General features: G+C 49.8%; 1 protein-coding gene across 2 annotated transcripts in view; it reads left to right on the top strand.

Moving 5' to 3' along the window:
- GJC2 (gap junction protein gamma 2) overlaps positions 1 to 16383 on the top strand; it is a 38935-nt gene that overhangs the window by 15871 nt on the left and 6681 nt on the right. The gene's annotated exons all lie outside the window — the stretch shown is intronic.

Genomic DNA, 16383 nt, shown 5'->3' with positions numbered 1-16383 from the left:
CAACGCGGGAAGAATGGTGATGTGCAGGACTTGGTGGTATCAGAAGGTTAATTAATGACTTTATTAAACGATATTATACTATATTACACTAACTAACAAGAACAATCACTAACTAGAAAACCTGTGACTCTCTGCCGAGAGTCCCGACACAGCTGAGACCTAATTGGTCAATCAATCCAAAACACCATCACCAGTGCCCAGCTGAGAAATCACCTTGGGTAACCAATCTCCATAACACATTCCACATGTGCACAGCAAGGAGCAGCAGCAGCAGCGAGGTAAGAATTGGTTTGATTCTCTTTTCTCTGCTTCTCTCAGGAGCAATCCTGAGAAAGCCAAGTCTCTCTCTGTTCAGAGGACATGTGAATACTATCACCATCCCATAATAGTCCCCTGAGGACACTTGGCTGCAGCCCAGATCTCCTGGCTCCTTTTATCCTGGCACACAGGCCACACCAAGCTGGTCCCACCATCTTGGTCCATCCCTTGGTAGGACAGGGCAGGGAGCAAGGCTGGGAACATCTGCCTTGCCTGGAGCATCATGGTATCACATCAAACCCTTGGGATCATGGTCCCAGACTGGGGACACCATGACTTTGGGGAATGCTCCAGGGTTTGGTGAAGGTGGGCAATGGATTGGTGGTGTGGTGTAGGGTTTGGGAGTGTTGGGTTGTTTTTCATGGTGCTGGTGTAGGTTTGGTGGTGTAGGGTTTGGTGGTGCTGGTGTAGGTTTGGTGGTGTGGTGTGGGTTTAGAGGTAGTAGGGTAGAATTTGTGGTGCTGGTACAGGGTTGGTGGTGCTGGTATAGGTTTAGTGGGGCCAGCATCATTCTGGCTGCTGCTGGGGGTCACCTCTCCAAGCCACCTCTCCCCCAGGCACCATCTGTGTTTCAGAGCAGTGATCTGTACATATTTATTTAAATGCCCAATTGAAATACATAAGCGCTGTCACCAATGATAATGAGACCTGGTGTAACATCTCCTGCTACGTCAGGGGTGAGGAGTGACCATAATTACCCACTCTGAGCACAAACCTACAAAGCTCTGTGCTGGATTGTGCTGACAGCTCATTTCCATCCTCTTTTGGATGTTCATTTGTTCAGTTTTTAAAATAAATGCAATGAAAGAATGCATCTTTGTGCAAATGATAAACCTGGTTTTAAAACTGTGTTGAGACAGATGTGACAAAATTGGAACAAATTAAAACCACCATCTTATTTCCTTACTGATTCTTGTTGGAGTTGGGCTTTTGAGATGATGGAATTTCCCATCTGAAAACCAAAAATGTTTGAGCACCACAAGCGAGAGCAAGATGTGAAGCAGCAATTTTAGTTCTTATGTTTTTCCTCTTGGATTAACTTCACAGAACTTTTTTCTGTGGTGGGATGCAGGACTCATCCTCACCTTTGGTGGCTGTGGGTGGTGCCCACTTTGAAAGGGATTTGTGATGGAAAGTGTGGCAAAGGCGCTGCTAAAAAGGAATACTGGGATTTGGAAAACATTCTTTCCCCTTTTGCGTAGACTAAAAATCCACGGAACTGTAATTTGGTGGCAGTTATGAACAAAAAGGGATCTGGGGGCTCGGTCAGTGAGTGACAGAGTCCTGAGGGGACAGAGGGACCCTGATCCCCTCCAGCCCTGCAGGCTTTGGGGATGACCAGACGCGGTGTCCCTTCTTGGCACGGGCACCCGGGGCTGTCCAGATGTCAGGCAGGACCTCTGACCTCTGCGGCGTCAGCGGGTGGGGACCACCTATGTAAACATGTCCAGGAAGGTTCCTGTCCCTGTTTCTGTCCCTCTTCCACCCCGTGCTCACCTTCGGGTCCGACCCTGCTCGGATCGGCGCCGGCAGCGCTCGCCGATGCTCCAGCCCGGAGCTCTGGGAGGTACCGTGCTGCTCGCCCAGCCCTGGGCTCTCCTCTGGGCACTGCTCTCTCATCCTCCTCTTTGCATGCAAATCTGGCTGTGTAATTGAGTCTGTGCCTAATTACCTAAGGGCTTACTAAATATTTGCTGGTGGTGTCGGTGTAATGAATTATCTCGCTGAGCAGAGTAGGGACCTGCCCCGGTGGTGCTGGGAACCCGGCCAGGAGGGTAGGAAAGCACTTGTGGAAATAATATTTCCTATTTTTCCTTATTTTCTGTTGTGTCTGTTATCTAAGAACAGCTTGGCAAGATCGCATCCAACCCATTTGCTGCCTTATTTTTCGTGCTGAAGTCTCTGTCTCCCCTTTTAACTCTGTTTAGGTCTAATTAGGAATGAGGAAATGGGCCACAAAGTCACATCTAATTGTCTTGGACTATTGCTTTGGCATTTTCCTTCTTGTCTTCATAGAATCCCAGAATTGTTTGGGTGGGAAGAGACCTTAAAGATCACCTCATTCCAACCCCCTGCCAGGGACACCTTCCACTCCCCCAGGCTGCTCCAAGCCCCATCCAGCTTTTTCTGGAACAGCTCCAGGGATGGATGGGGTGGGCACAGCCTCTCTGGGCATCTTCTTGTTGTCTTCAATGTAATTTTAAAGTTGAGGTTGAATTTCTTTACCATAAAGATTTCATTACCATAAAGAAAATCTGGTGTTCAGGGCTGAGTTTTGGTGATTTGGGGTGGCAAGTGTGCAGCAGATTTATGTGGGGAGGGCACAGGGATGGGTTTATATGGTGGAGAGAAGGGTTTGACAGCTGTTCCCAGCCCTTGTCCCTGTTTGCACAACACTTGGATCAAGGAGCAGCCTCACTGTTATGCTCTGTCTGACCTGACAAGTCAGAGGCTTCTCCAAAGCCAAAAGATTGGGAAATAGATGAAATAGATATCCCAGCAATGAGTGCTGGAATCTGCAGCAAGGTTTGGTTTTTCAGATATGATGGTTTGGGTTAAATTTTGTCTTATGTCACAAATTCCTGCTGCCTGAGCTTCACCTCAGCTGCTGCAAGCAGAACCCTTGAGGTGGGTGATGGGTTTGGGAGAGCAGAGGAGGGTCACCAGGGTGACCAGAGGGATGGAGAACCTCTCCTGTGGGGAAAGGCTGGCAGAACTGGGATTGTTCAGCCTGGAGAAGAGAAGGCTTCAAGGTGACCTTTCCTGTGGCTAAAGGGGCCACAAGAGAGCTGGAGGGGAATTTTAGGCAAGGATGGAGGGACAGGACAAGGGGGAATGGCTTTAAATTGATAGAAGGTAGCTTTAGATGAGATATGAGGAATAAATTCTTCCTAGTGAGGGTGGGCAGGCCCTGGCACAGGGTGCCCAGAGCAGCTGTGGCAGCCCCTGGATCCCTGGAAGTGTCCAAGGCCAGGTTGGATGGAGCTTGGAGCAGCCTGGGATGGTGGAAGGTGTCCCTGACATGGCAGGGAGTTGGAACAAGATGGGCTTTAGGACCCCTTCCATCCCAAACCATTCTGGGATTCTGGGATTCCATTCCTGGCAGAGCAGGCTGCAGCACCCTGAGGAGATGACACCCCAAAAGAGGACATTGAAGCTGCTCCCAAGCACAGCAGCTGTTCCAAATGACCCCCAGGAGGTCTTTAACCACCTCAGAGTCATTAAAGTTGTTTAGAGCAGCAAGAGATGAGCTCTGCCCCATGGATGGGCAGCACAGGACAGTCCTCAGTGGTCCCAGGGTCTGGCCAGGGCAGCATGAGGGAACAGCCTGAGAACCAGGCAGAGCATGGACCTGATGCAAACACCCGAGCTGGCTCCTGGGGGTCCTGTTCCTGGACAAATTTATGGCCCTGTTGGAATCGAGAGGTTTCTTTTGGTTGGCAAATTACAGATATTTTTGCATTGTAAAAAATTAGAATAATAGAATTGTTTCAGATCCTCACCAGTCAACCCAGCATCATCATAACCACTCCTAAGCCACATCCCCAGGTGCCACATCCACACAGTTTGGAACACTTCCAGTGATAGTGATCTTACCACTGCCCTGGGCAGAATGTTCTAGTATTTTACAACTCTTTCTGTGAAGAATTTTTCCCTAATACCCAATCTAAACCTCGCCTGGTGCAACTTGAGGCCATTTATTCTTGTCCTGTCACTTGTTATCTGAGAAAAGATAAAAACATTAAATAATTTTGGACCATTTCTCATGGCTGCCCTGGCTGGGTGTGACCAGGTCGTGCCGTCTGCTGCAGTGGCTGTCCCTGTGTCTGACATGGATGAGGTGTGTGGTGACAGAAGTGACACCATCGTTTTTTCCACTGGAACATCTGGGAAAAAAAAAAAAAAAGAGTAAAATTCTCAGTGTCAGCAGCCTGACTGGGACATTGCAAAGCATTTTCCACACACAAAGCCACCCCAAACCTGTGAGTATTGCAGGTGTTTGCAAGAGGAGATTGGTGAGGAAAGCTGGAGGAGGTGTTGAGCGTGTTCTGCTTTCAGAGAACCACAGAATCGTGGAAGGGTTTGGGTTGGAGGGGACCTCAAAGCCCATCCTGCTCCAAATCCTGCCGTGGCTGGGACACCTTCCACTGTCCCAGGCTGCTCCCAGCCCTGTCCAACCTGGCCTTGGGCACTGCCAGGGATCCAGGGACAGCCACAGCTGCTCTGGGCACCCTGTGCCAGGGCCTGCCCACCCTCCCAGCCAGGAATTCCTTCCCAAAATCCCACCTATCTATCCCCTCTGGCAGTGGGAGCCATTCCCTGTGTCCTGTCCCTCCATCCCTTGTCCCCAGTCCCTCTGCAGCTCTCTTGGAGCCCCTTTAGGTCCTGGAAGGGCTCTGAGCTCTCCCTGGAGCTTCTCCAGGTGGACATTCCCAGCTCTCCCAGCCTGGCTCCAGCCCTGGAGCAGCTCTGTCACCTCCATGCCTTTCTTTGGGTGGCTCCCAAGGACAGAACTGTTCCACCTCCACTTTGGGGGTTGCTGTCTTTATGCTCAAGCTGTCCTGAAGGTCTTGCTGCTCCCATCCCCTTCCCTCTTCCCACACTGACATTGGGAATGTGGTTTTTGTGCTTCTGAAAAATAGGGGAAAATGTTCCTTTCACCCACCTGGCAGCAGTCAAGGACCCCGCCCAGCAGCTCAGAAGCCGTGGCTGAGCTTCCAACCTCTCCTGACCCCTTTTCCTGGGGTTCTTCCAAGCTCCCTCCTAACAATCCCTCTCTGCCCATCCACAGGTGTCAGGAACAACACCGCCAAACCCACACCTTGCTGGAGCAGCCAAAAATGTGTCCCTTTCCCTTTTTTTTTTTCCAGCCTTCCCTAACCTTTCCCATACACCCTGACCTTTTTCCTCTGCCCCCACCTGCATTAAAGCACTGCTGTGGATGGAGGAATATCCACATGGACATCAGAGGGAGGAGGAGATGAGCTGTGAACTTTTACACAGCCCGGGGATGGATTTCCTCTGATTTTAATTGAATTGTTTAAATTTTTTTTTTTTTTTTCACTCTTTTGTAGAAGTCAGGAAGGTCTAGAGCAAGACAAGCCTGGCTTGGCTTCACAGGGCTGGCAACGCCGAGTGGAAATTTTATTGCTTCCTGTTATGAGAGCTCAGGGAGGCAGGATGGGATTTCAGGAGAAACACTGGCAGCTCCAACTCCAGGGATGACCCTGATGGGTGGGGCTGGAGATGGCCTTTCATCCCCTCCAGCCACTTCAGGAAAGGGAAGCAAATAGAGGAGGGAATAATGGCTCGATTTGAGCTCTGGCTATCGAGGCAGGTGTTTTCTTTGGAGCGGGAATAAAACGCTATAAAGGGCTTTGCTGAGCCATGTCCCAGGGCTCCACCTGAGTCCCTTCTTGTCACCTCTCAGCACATCCCTGTGTCACCTCACCACCTCAGACACCTCAGCAGAAAGGTTCCCCTCAGAAAAATTAATGTTTTTTTTTTTCTCAACACTCAAATTTATCTCAAGAACGTGTCCATCACAGTGAAATTTTCAGCTGGGAAGGGCTGGAATAAATCGCTTCTGCTCTCCAGCCTGGGTTTAAACATTTCCTCTGGGCTTTTGTACTTTAGAATTTAAATCTTATTGTTATTTAAGCATATCAGATAAGTTTTTAGGCCATTTTCAAAGTGAAGTGCTTTTACCTTTCTGCAGTCATCAGCCAGCAATATCTGAAGGAAACTTTCCCTGTTTTTCAGCAGAAATGTTATTTATTCTGCTAACAGCTTTGGCTTCTAGCTCCAGGCACAAACCAATGCAAACTTCACAGAAATTCCATTTCTGACCTATCTTTGTGCTAACTGAGGCATAACTGTGGTCCAAATGTCAAGGCAGCTCAGAGCCAGAGTTTACATTTTCAGAGTGCATGAAGGAAAACATCCCTCACCTCGCTTTCAAACAGTCTTACATTATTCAGCCCAAATCCCCACAGGCCTTGGAAAAATGTGTAAGACCAGATTTTCCCTGTTTCATCCTTGCAAAGGGCCAGAGACCAACCACATAATTCTTTTTCAGATCAAAACCTTTCTGGGTTCCTCCAACAAGCAGAGCTGGGTGCAGGATAAAAATCAACCTGATGATGAATAAGTAGAGATTTTATCTTTCTGCCTTTCAAATGACACAATATGCAGTGGGGTTGGCATCACCACTGCCCTGAAAAGTCTGAGCAGAGTTTTGTGATGAAGCAGATTTTAGCAACAGACCCTGGCACAGCTTTTTCTGCTGCTTGTAAATTGTTTTTTTTCAGAGAGTTAAGGTTCTGGCTGAGTTCTTAGGATGTGAGCCCTGATTAGCCCCACATCTTGGAGAGCACCCAAAGCTCTGAGTGAAGGAGGGAAGAAGTTTGCACAGCTGGGATGGTTTTGGTGTTCAGTCAGGGAGTTTGGTGGGACTGAAAGGAAGCCTGGATGCCCTGGGATGGCATGGTTAAATCGAGCAGGACCAGAGCCATTCCCACCTGGTCACCCCTACCTCTGCTCCCCAGATCCTGAGCATCTCCCTGGGACAGCCACGCTTGTCCCTGATCCCCTCACCATGGGATTGTTGGCTGGGTTTCTGGTTCATGAGGAAATGGGCTCTTTCTGTCCCCAGGCCTGGCCCCTCCACCCATTCACCCACGTTCTGTCCCAGTGTGGTGCTTCCATCCGTGCTGGGAGCTGCTGGCCTGTCCCAAAGCACTCAAGAGATGTGGCCCAGCCCCAGCCCAGCCATGTCACTGAGGCAATGGCACGGCTTGAGTCCTTGGGGACACAGTTTGGGTCCTGGAGACTCAGCTTGGATCTTTGGGGACACAACTTGTGTTCCTGGGGACACAACTTGGGTCCTTGGGGACATGGTTTGGGTCCTTGGGGACAGTTCTTGGGGACATAGCTTGTATTCCTGGGGACATGGTTTGTGTCCTTGAGGACACAGCTTGGGTCCTTGGGGACACAACTTGGGTTCCTGGGGACACAACTTGGATCTCTGGGGACACATCTTGGATCTCTGGGGACACAGCTTGGGTTCTTGGGGACATAACTTGTGTTCCTGGGGACACAGTTTGGGCTCTTGGGGACCCAGTTTGGGCCCTTGGGGACACAGTTTGCATCCTTGGGCTCTTGGGGGCACAACTTGGGTCCTTGAGGACACAGCTTGAGTACTTGGGGTTCCTGGGGACACAGTTTGGGTCCTGGGGACACAATTTGGGTCCTTGGGGACTCAACTTGGGTTCCTGGGAACACAGTTTGGGTCCTGGGGTTGCTGAAGGCTCTGGAGACTCCAGTCATGAAGAAGAGGCTCCAATGGGAGCTGGTGGCCTCTTTCCCACCAGGAACGCAAATGGAGATGTCCCAGCGGGACACACACTTGGACCTCTGGTCCAAGGAACCTGGTGGAGTGGAAGGTGTCCCCACCCATGGCAAGGGGGTGGAACTGGGGGATCTTTAGGGTCCCTTCCAAGCCAAACCATTCTGGGATTCTCCACAGTGCTCTGCTCACCTCATCCTATCAGCCAGGCACGTGCCACTAGAAATGTCAAATTCGCAGCACTGGTTGAACCAAACCGGCTGAAAATGAGCCCAAATCCTCTTCAACCCCACGGGTCCCCCCACACCTGTGTGCTCCTGGGACAGCAGCTCTGAAAGCAGAAGAGGGGATGGAGGAAAGGAGGACACATTGAGGAAGGGGTGTCAACCCCTAAAACCCATCTTGAAGGGGATAAAACCTCAGCGTGCCTCCCTTGTGACTCTGTCACTCACTGACCGAGCCCCCAGACCCCTTTTTGTTCATAACTGCCACCAAATTACTGCCAAATAAGAATTATAACACAGTTCCGTGGATTTTTAGTCTACGCAAAAGGGGAAAGAATGTTTTCCAAATCCCAGTATTCCTTTTTAGCAGCGCCTTTGCCACGCTTTCCATCACAAATCCCTTTCAAAGTGGGCACCACCCACAGCCACCAAAGGTGAGGATGAGTCCTGCATCCCACCTCCAAAAGTCAGGGGAAAAATGCTTAGTGAAGTTAATCCAAGAGGAAAAACATAAGAACTAAAATTGCTGCTTCACATCTTGCTCTCGCTTGTGGTGCTCAAACATTTTTGGTTTTCAGATGGGAAATTCCATCAACTCAAAAACCCAGCTTCAACAAGAATCAGTAAGGAAAAAAGATGGTGGTTTTTTAATTTGTTCCAATTTTGTCACATCTGTCTCAACACAGTGGGCCCTGTTTTAAAACCAGGTTTATCATTTGCACAAAGATGCATTCTTTCATTGCATTTAGTTTAAAAACTGAACAAGTGAACATCCAAAAGAGGATGGAAATGAGCTGTCAGCACAATCCAGCACAGAGCTTTGTAGGTTTGTGCTCAGAGTGGGTAATTATGGTCACTCCTCACCCCTGACGTAGCAGGAGATGTTACACCAGGTCTCATTATCATTGGTGACAGCGCTTATGTATTTCAATTGGGCATTTAAATAAATATGTACAGATCACTGCTCTGAAACACAGATGGTGCCTGGGGGAGAGGTGGCTTGGAGAGGTGACCCCCAGCAGCAGCCAGAATTAAACAAAGCTGCATCACAACCTTCCCCCTCTGTTTCTGTAGCACCTTCCATGCAGCCACTGGGTGTCAGATCGCTGGCTAGCAATTCCCCGGTGTGGCTAGTGAGGGCTGCAGAGTGGCCACCTGGGTCTCTGCTGAGATTCAGAGGTGCTGCTGTGTGCAGCGGCGTGGGCAGCGCTCGCTCTGAGGTGCTACGAGGATCCGAGGTAAAGGGATAAAGGACAGGACACTTGTGTGAAGTCCAAGGAGGTTTTACTCCAGGAACCAGTCAAGGACAAGTGTCAAAAAATGGGGTTTTGCTACAACTTATAAAGGGTGTGGGTGTGAAGGTGTGTCAACACGGGACAACCAATGGAGACAGATTACAGTATGATCACCTCATGGGTCACAACCAGATTTATTGAAAAAAATATGGAGATTGATCTAGTACCGATATCCAACTGTGACAGACAAAAACTCTCTAACAGTTTAAAGTTAGAAAGAGTGTGTTTATTGTGTGTGGGATCGCTCCCAAATACACACCGCGCCTTCCAGTTGATTATAGAGTCTTTTTATCCATATAAGTATTGAATAACAAAAATACAAATACATATTCATCATTTTGGTACATCCCATTCCCCGCTTCATATGCTAATCACTCCAAAAGCTATTAAGAATGCGTAGTTTGTCCCTTGAAATGGGTCGGTGTCCCCTTCGTGGGGAGGGATCCCAAAATGAGGAAGTCAGTGAAGTCTTCCTCGTCCTGACCTTTCTACCTTTTGATGCAAATATGACAAATGAACTCTTGGTAGAACTCCCATTTTTTGTCTTCAGTTGGTTTCAGAACAGAGGAGGCCCATTATTGTCTTATGTTCCTAAAAGCTCTTTGTCAGTTTGTGTATTCTTCATTATAAACCCAGCTAACTAAACATTGTGCTGACAAGCAATCAATTATTAGTTAACTACTAACTCCTTACTTCATCAAGGCCTACTCTTTTATTATTATTATTTTAATTAACTCTAGCAAGGCTTATTTCTAACTAAAATCTTAGCTCCTCTAAAATCTCTATAAATTCCTTAAAGTTTACATTTCAAACCTATGGGGAGAAGACAGGGGAGGGGAGAAGCCTCGGGGAATAACCAACTCTAAGAACATGGGTGACTGACAGGGAACCTTCCAGAACCAATTGGGGGTGGCTGCAATGACAGCCAGGGAGGTGGGCAGCACAACCTGCATTGACACAGCTATTTAAGGGTAAGAGGGGAGGAACAGGGAGATTGGCACTTTGAGGGACAGCTGAGTGGTGGGAAAATTTAGGAGTGAACAACCTGGGAAAAAGCATTGTGAGGGGAAGGAATGGGGGGTACAAGGAACATACCAGCTGAGACTTCCTAACAATAAACTCCTAACTCATATAATAACACATTGTAAAATCCTATAGAAACGCACAGAACCACATTTCTCCTCTCTTTTATTCCCATCTCTCCTAGCCAGGCATTGACCTGAGGACACGGGATGCTGCAGGGGTGGGTTTTTCCCTGTACACCCATTTATGGCTCTGCCTCCTGCCCTGGTGATGGTTTGGTGATGGGGATCCCTCAGTCCCTGCCAGTGTGGTGGCTGGAGCTGCTGCCTGTCAGGCTGCAGCAGGAGCAGATGTTGCCTGCCCTGCCTGAAGCACAGATGCCCCAAAAATCTTTCCCCAGACGTGAGAGCTGTGTGTATAAATAACCCTCACGGTTAGAAAGCAAAGAGCCTGGAAAATCTGCCTGACCCACGGGGCTGGGACCACGCTGAGCTGCCTTTTATCTCTGAGCTGAGCCTGGGAGTTGTTCTCAGCTGGTTATTTTTAAATAACCAACAGCACTTCCCTGCAGCTCTGTCCTGCAGCAGCAGCAGCAGGTGGGACTTCCACCACAGGTTTTGGGTGGGAAGGAGCTCTTGGTGGCCATCCCTCATCTCTGGTGGATGTCCCAGCATGTGGCTTTCAGGAGCAGGTGTGACATGAGCTGCAGAGACCCTGCTTTTGGGGGGATGCACCCAAAGCACATTCAGTGCCCCATGGAGTGACCACGAGGTGAGCCACTGCTGTCTCCAGAGCTGAAGGACCTTGAGGGGAAGGGGGTCACTGCCCCAGCGTGCTGGAGGCCAATCCCTACCCCAGGAACAAGCAGGGATAATGTGGCCTCAGCCTCCTGCGTGTTCTCACTCTCTCAGAGGGAGATCTCCAGCCCTGGGGGGTTTGGAGATCTCCAACTCTGGTGCTCATCTCTGGGACCTCCCTGTGTCCTTTGGGAGAGTTAAGCTGTCGGTGTGCCACGTGCTGAAGTTGAAACATGAAGCCAGGGTTGTGGTAATTCAACTTTTTTAGAGGTTTGTTCCCCAAAAATGCCTCCCAGACCCTGGATTTCCTGGTGTGGCATATTCCCACCGAGGTGTGTTCATCCCTACACCTCACTCAGCTGATCGGGCTTTTCCTGCCTATCTTAGGTGACTAATTCCAAACAGGGAATAAACTTATCAGTAATGATAAGTGAGTAATTAGTTTATAACGTAAAACCTCGAGGAATGGAACTGCAATAAAATGCTTTTGCTCCCTGCAAGAGCATCCAGACAACGAGTTCCAATGAGCAGGAATTGCCCTTCCAGGTCCATTCAGGCTTTTTGAGAAGCCAGAGCTCTGAGTATCCTGCTTTGTCAGTACCAGGGATAAAAGTTCCTGATAAACCATTGCTGATAAACCCCCTTTAATCCCTTGTTTTCTGCCCTGAGATCTGATCCTTGGCTGGACTTTCTGCCCTGACTTTCCATTTCCACCAGCAGACCCCCCGAGCCCTGGTGCTGCTGCAATGGCAAAGCTCCTCAGGGATGGAGCAGGTGATCCTGGCACCATCAGGCTGGAGGTTTTTTCCCTTGAAAGCCACTTGCCTCAAGCTTCTTGTGCGTCCCCATCCCAGCTATTCCTTCCTGCAGCTGCAATGAAGCCAGAAAATCTCTCTGTTGGTGCTCAAAACCCCTTTCCCATCCTTCAGCTGCTCTCTGCTACCTCCACCAGCTTGGAGAGAGGGGAACCACCTCCTTCAGGGACAGCTTTTCCTGGGAGTGCAGCAAAGCAGGAGTTTCAGGGCAGTTTTTCCCACTAGCAAGCTTTCCCTATTTTTTTTTTTTTTTTTTTTTTTTGCAATTATTTTTTCACCCCCAACAGCCAAGGAGCTTTTGCCAGAATGTGTTTTCCACATGTTCCCTGTTAGTCATGCTCTCAGCCTTTACAAATCTCTTCCCAGCGCCACAAGCTGATGCTATTAATTTACTCCCGACCGACACAAAGGGCTCGGCAGCAAAAAAAAAAAAAAAAAAAATTCCAGGCAGCGTTCCTAAAACCAGACCCGGCGGCTTGTTTGCATTTAAAAACCAATGCTTTCCTTCGCGTGGCGTGTGTGTGGAGCACCTTCCCAGCTTCTCCCGAGGGGCTGGAGGGTCGGGGACCGGCCCCGGGGGTCGGGCAGGGGCTGCGGGCAAAGGCGGGGTCTGAGCGCTTGAAGTGCCGCGCCGGAGCTGCGCATCCCGAGCGCCGGAGCGCGGCTGCCCCGGGCTGCTGCGCCTTTATCCAGGGCAAAACGGAGGGATCGGAGGCACTGGAATGTCGGTGGAGCAGGGAAAGCCACGGCGAGAAGCATCATGTCTCTGTAAGTCGATTTTTTGCCCCCCTCCTCTCGTTTTTCCTTCAGGCAGCGGAGCGAGAAGCGTGCAGAAAGGAAGGGCATCCCAGCTAGCGCTGATTTATATTTTTCATACTTTGGCGTGTTTTAGACTCGGTTTTTAAAGTTTTTCCAGTTCCTACAGCTGTGCCTGCGACTGTGTGGAGGGGGTCAGTGTATTTTGGGAAGTCACTGTGGCGAGAATGTGGAGCCAACAATCTCATTCTGATTACTTTAGGGGTTGTTCTGATTACTTTAGGAGTTGGTGGTGCTTTGAGCAATCCAATCCCTCCTTTGTAGCTGTTTTGAAGTGTAGCTTGTAGCCTGTATGTGTTTTATACTCTGTGTGTCACCTCTGGAGGTGGCATGGGATGAGGGATGACTGAGTGGATGATTTCAAAGCCCCAGGGATGGGGAGTCCTTTCTCAGGGAGGTGATTGAGCTGCATGAATCTGCACCTCACCTCATCCCTCTACCTGCTGCAGATCCACACAGATGTGTTTTGTTTTTTTTGTTTGTTTGTTTGTTTTGTTTTTGTTTTTGTTTTTTGTTTTTTTTTTTTACTCAGACTGTATAACTTTCACACTGCACCAAGGAATTGGGTCTGTAGCAGGTGGAAAGATGCAAAAATCTGTGTTCTGTGCTTTGATGGTTGGGATTATGAGGAGAGGAGACACAGCCTTTTCCTAGACAGAGTCTTGCGTTGTGAACAAGTCTTTCCTTGGAATCTTGTTTTACTTATAACTGATTCCAAAACATCATGGTGCACAAAACCCCCACCCAAGCAATTAAAAGCATTGAAATCCCACAGTTTGGTCTTTGTAGAAGTTTAACCAAACTGGTTTGCAGGGAGGGGTTTTTACCTCATTTCCTTCAGTTCCTGTTCTCGGATACAATGCCAGGAGGGCAGGTGGACACAGGGGTGCAGCACCAAGGTGTGACCCCACTCATCGGGGGCCCAGGGGTGCAGGAACAGCTCGGGGTTCCTGCAGATGTTCTTGCAGATCCAGATGTGCACAGAGCAGGGGCAGGGGCAGGACCCACGGCTCAGGGTGGTGGCTGGCAGCCAGGGGTGGTCTTCTCAAAGCAACAACCTGTCACTTTTCTTTTCTGTTATTTTACAATTTCCTTCATTTTTCTTGACACGGGAGATCTGGGAGCACTTCATTGGGTTCTCCTCCTAGAGGAGACAGGGGGTGCTTTGCTAACATCCCTGACAAATACCATTCAAAACTTGAATATTTACTCCAAAAGCTGTCAAAACCTTGGTCAGACCCTCCCTGCCCTAGCACACAGTTCCTGGGAGGTGCATTGGAGCTTTGGGAATTGTGTCCATGAGTAACACTTGCAAAATGGTGAATGATCCTCGGTGTAGGCTTCAGAAACCCTTTAGGGGAGCACTGAAATTTGAATGAACTGCTCCACAGGACATTCAAAGTGCATTTTTAAGAACAATTCGGGACTTGCAGCTCATTCGGGGTGCAGGTGGGAGCTGGTGGGGGGGTTGGACACCTGCATGGGGCCAGCCAAGGTGGGGCTGCATCCAAGCCTGCCTCATGCAGACCCGGATGCTCCACAGACAGATGCACCATGCCCCACACCCAGCAGGGTCTTCCCTTCCCAGCCCCCCATCAGTGGAGCTTGGCCGAGTGCCTGGATTAATTCTGCAAATCATTTAACACCTCAATTTGCCCATATCTGAATGTGAACACGACAGAGGGAGGGTTAAACACCCCTTAGGGTGTACCCACTGTCAGGAAGCAAAAAAAGGCACTCAAAGAGGGAACCTCCCCATCTCACCCCTGAGTAAACCAAATTTCCTCAATAAATAAAGAATATCTCAGTGGGCATCACTTCCCATCTCCTGCAGTGGCTGAATTGTCCCACCTGCACAGTTGTACTGACCAAGTTATCACTTTTGGGCCAGGAGAGGAGGATTTTGGTCCCAGCAGCTTTCGGGGTTGAGGGCAGAGAGGAGAATTTCCCCACTTCTCCTTCTGGTTTATGACCCAGCTGTTTCTCCCCTCCCTGCCTCAGTTTCCCCCGCCCCAGGACAAGAATAGCACCATCTGCAGCGCGCTCCCACAGGCTCGGCCCGGCGTGTGAAGACTTGGGGGTTTGTGTTCACAGGGGATTTGTTTGATCTGGAAATAGCAGGGTTAGAAAATTCCATCTGCCTGCTCTCGAGAGCCCTGGACGGGGCCAGCGCGATGGTGAGCGCTGAGCAAAGCAGGGCTGAGCAAAGCAGCTCTGAGAAAACCAGCACTGAGCAAACCAGCTCTGAGCAAACCAGCACTGAGCAAACCAGCACTGAGCAAACCAGCTCTGCTCTTGGCTCCTGGCCTGGGAAGCAGCAGGAGCAGAATCACATTCCAGAAGGGCTGGATGTGGAGAACAGAGCGGGGCACGTTTCTCTTCCTGCTCCCCTGTGGGGCCGTGCTCGTGGCCGCTCCCACCATGGAAACCCCACAGCAAAATTTTGTGTCTCCAGTGGTGCAATGCCAGGTTAGGGCCAGGCTTTTGTCTCATGGCATCACCAAGCCACGTTGGATGGACCCTGGAGCAACCTGGTCTAGTGGAAGGTGTCCCTGCCCATGGAACAAGATGATCTTTAAGGTCCCTTCCAATCCCCCAAAATTATAGGATTTTGAGATTTTATGATCATTTTCCCCCCTGGATCTTCACCTCCACTCAGCCATGCTCACCCAGCATGGAGAGTTGTGGTTGATGCCCACACTTCTTGCACGTAGAAAAACAGCCTCTCCTCTCCTCTCCTCTCCTCTCCTCTCCTCTCCTCTCCTCTCCTCTCCTCTCCTCTCCTCTCCTCTCCTCTCCTCTCCTCTCCTCTCCTCTCCTCTCCTCTCCTCTCCTCTCCTCTCCTCTCCTCTCCTCTCCTCTCCTCTCCTCTCCTCTCCTCTCCTCTCCTCTCCTCTCCTCTCCTCTCCTCTCCTCTCCTCTCCTCTCCTCTCCTCTCCTCTCCTCTCCTCTCCTCTCCTCTCCTCTCCTCTCCTCTCCTCTCCTCTCCTCTCTCTCCCCCTTTTTTTTGGTTTGTTTTTTGGGTGCAGGTGCTTTCCCTGCTGCTCTCATCTCTCAGTATCCGTGCCAGTCAAACAGTGAAATTGCCTCCTTGTCTTTAGTGCTGCCTCAGGTCACCCGAGGAACTCGGGCTGAGGCCCCACTGCAAGTTAAGCTAAACACAAAATGCTTATTACAAATTCTTCCTCCCCAGCTGTCCAGGTCTCCTAAGAAATCCATGGTTTTCTCTTGAAAGATTCTCAAGGTTTATTTTTGAAACAGTCTGTATTTGATTAAAGTTTTGTTTTGTTTTGCTTTGTTTCAAGAGGAACTTAAAAGGGCCATCAGCCTGTAAACATAAATATTCCCATTCTTTCACTGATTCTTTGCATTTTTCTGTGTTTGCTAATGAAAGATGTTTCAGCAGGGCAAGTCTCTGTGATGTGGGAGCATCCTTCACTGCTCCAACCCTGACCACTCTTTAAGAGGAGAAATTTTCCCTAATATCCAATCTAAACCTCCCCTGGTGCTAACTGAGGCCATTCCCTCTGCTCCTGTCCCTGTTCCCTGGAGCAGAGCCCGACCCCCCGGCTGTCCCCTCCTGTCAGGAGCTGTGCAGAGCCACAAGGTCCCCCCTGATCCCCCTTTTCTCCAGGCTCAGCCCCTTCCCAGCTCCCTCAGCCTCTCCTGGTGCTCCAGCCCCTTCCTCAGCTCCGCTCCCATCTCTGGACCTGCTCCAGCCTCTCGATGTCTTTCTTGCCATGAGGA

The sequence above is a fragment of the Lonchura striata genome, chromosome 1 (genome assembly GCF_046129695.1).
Source record: "Lonchura striata isolate bLonStr1 chromosome 1, bLonStr1.mat, whole genome shotgun sequence".
Taxonomy (NCBI): domain Eukaryota; kingdom Metazoa; phylum Chordata; class Aves; order Passeriformes; family Estrildidae; genus Lonchura; species Lonchura striata.
Note: the sequence above shows the minus strand (reverse complement) of the source record. Positions and strands in the feature narration are given on the sequence as shown.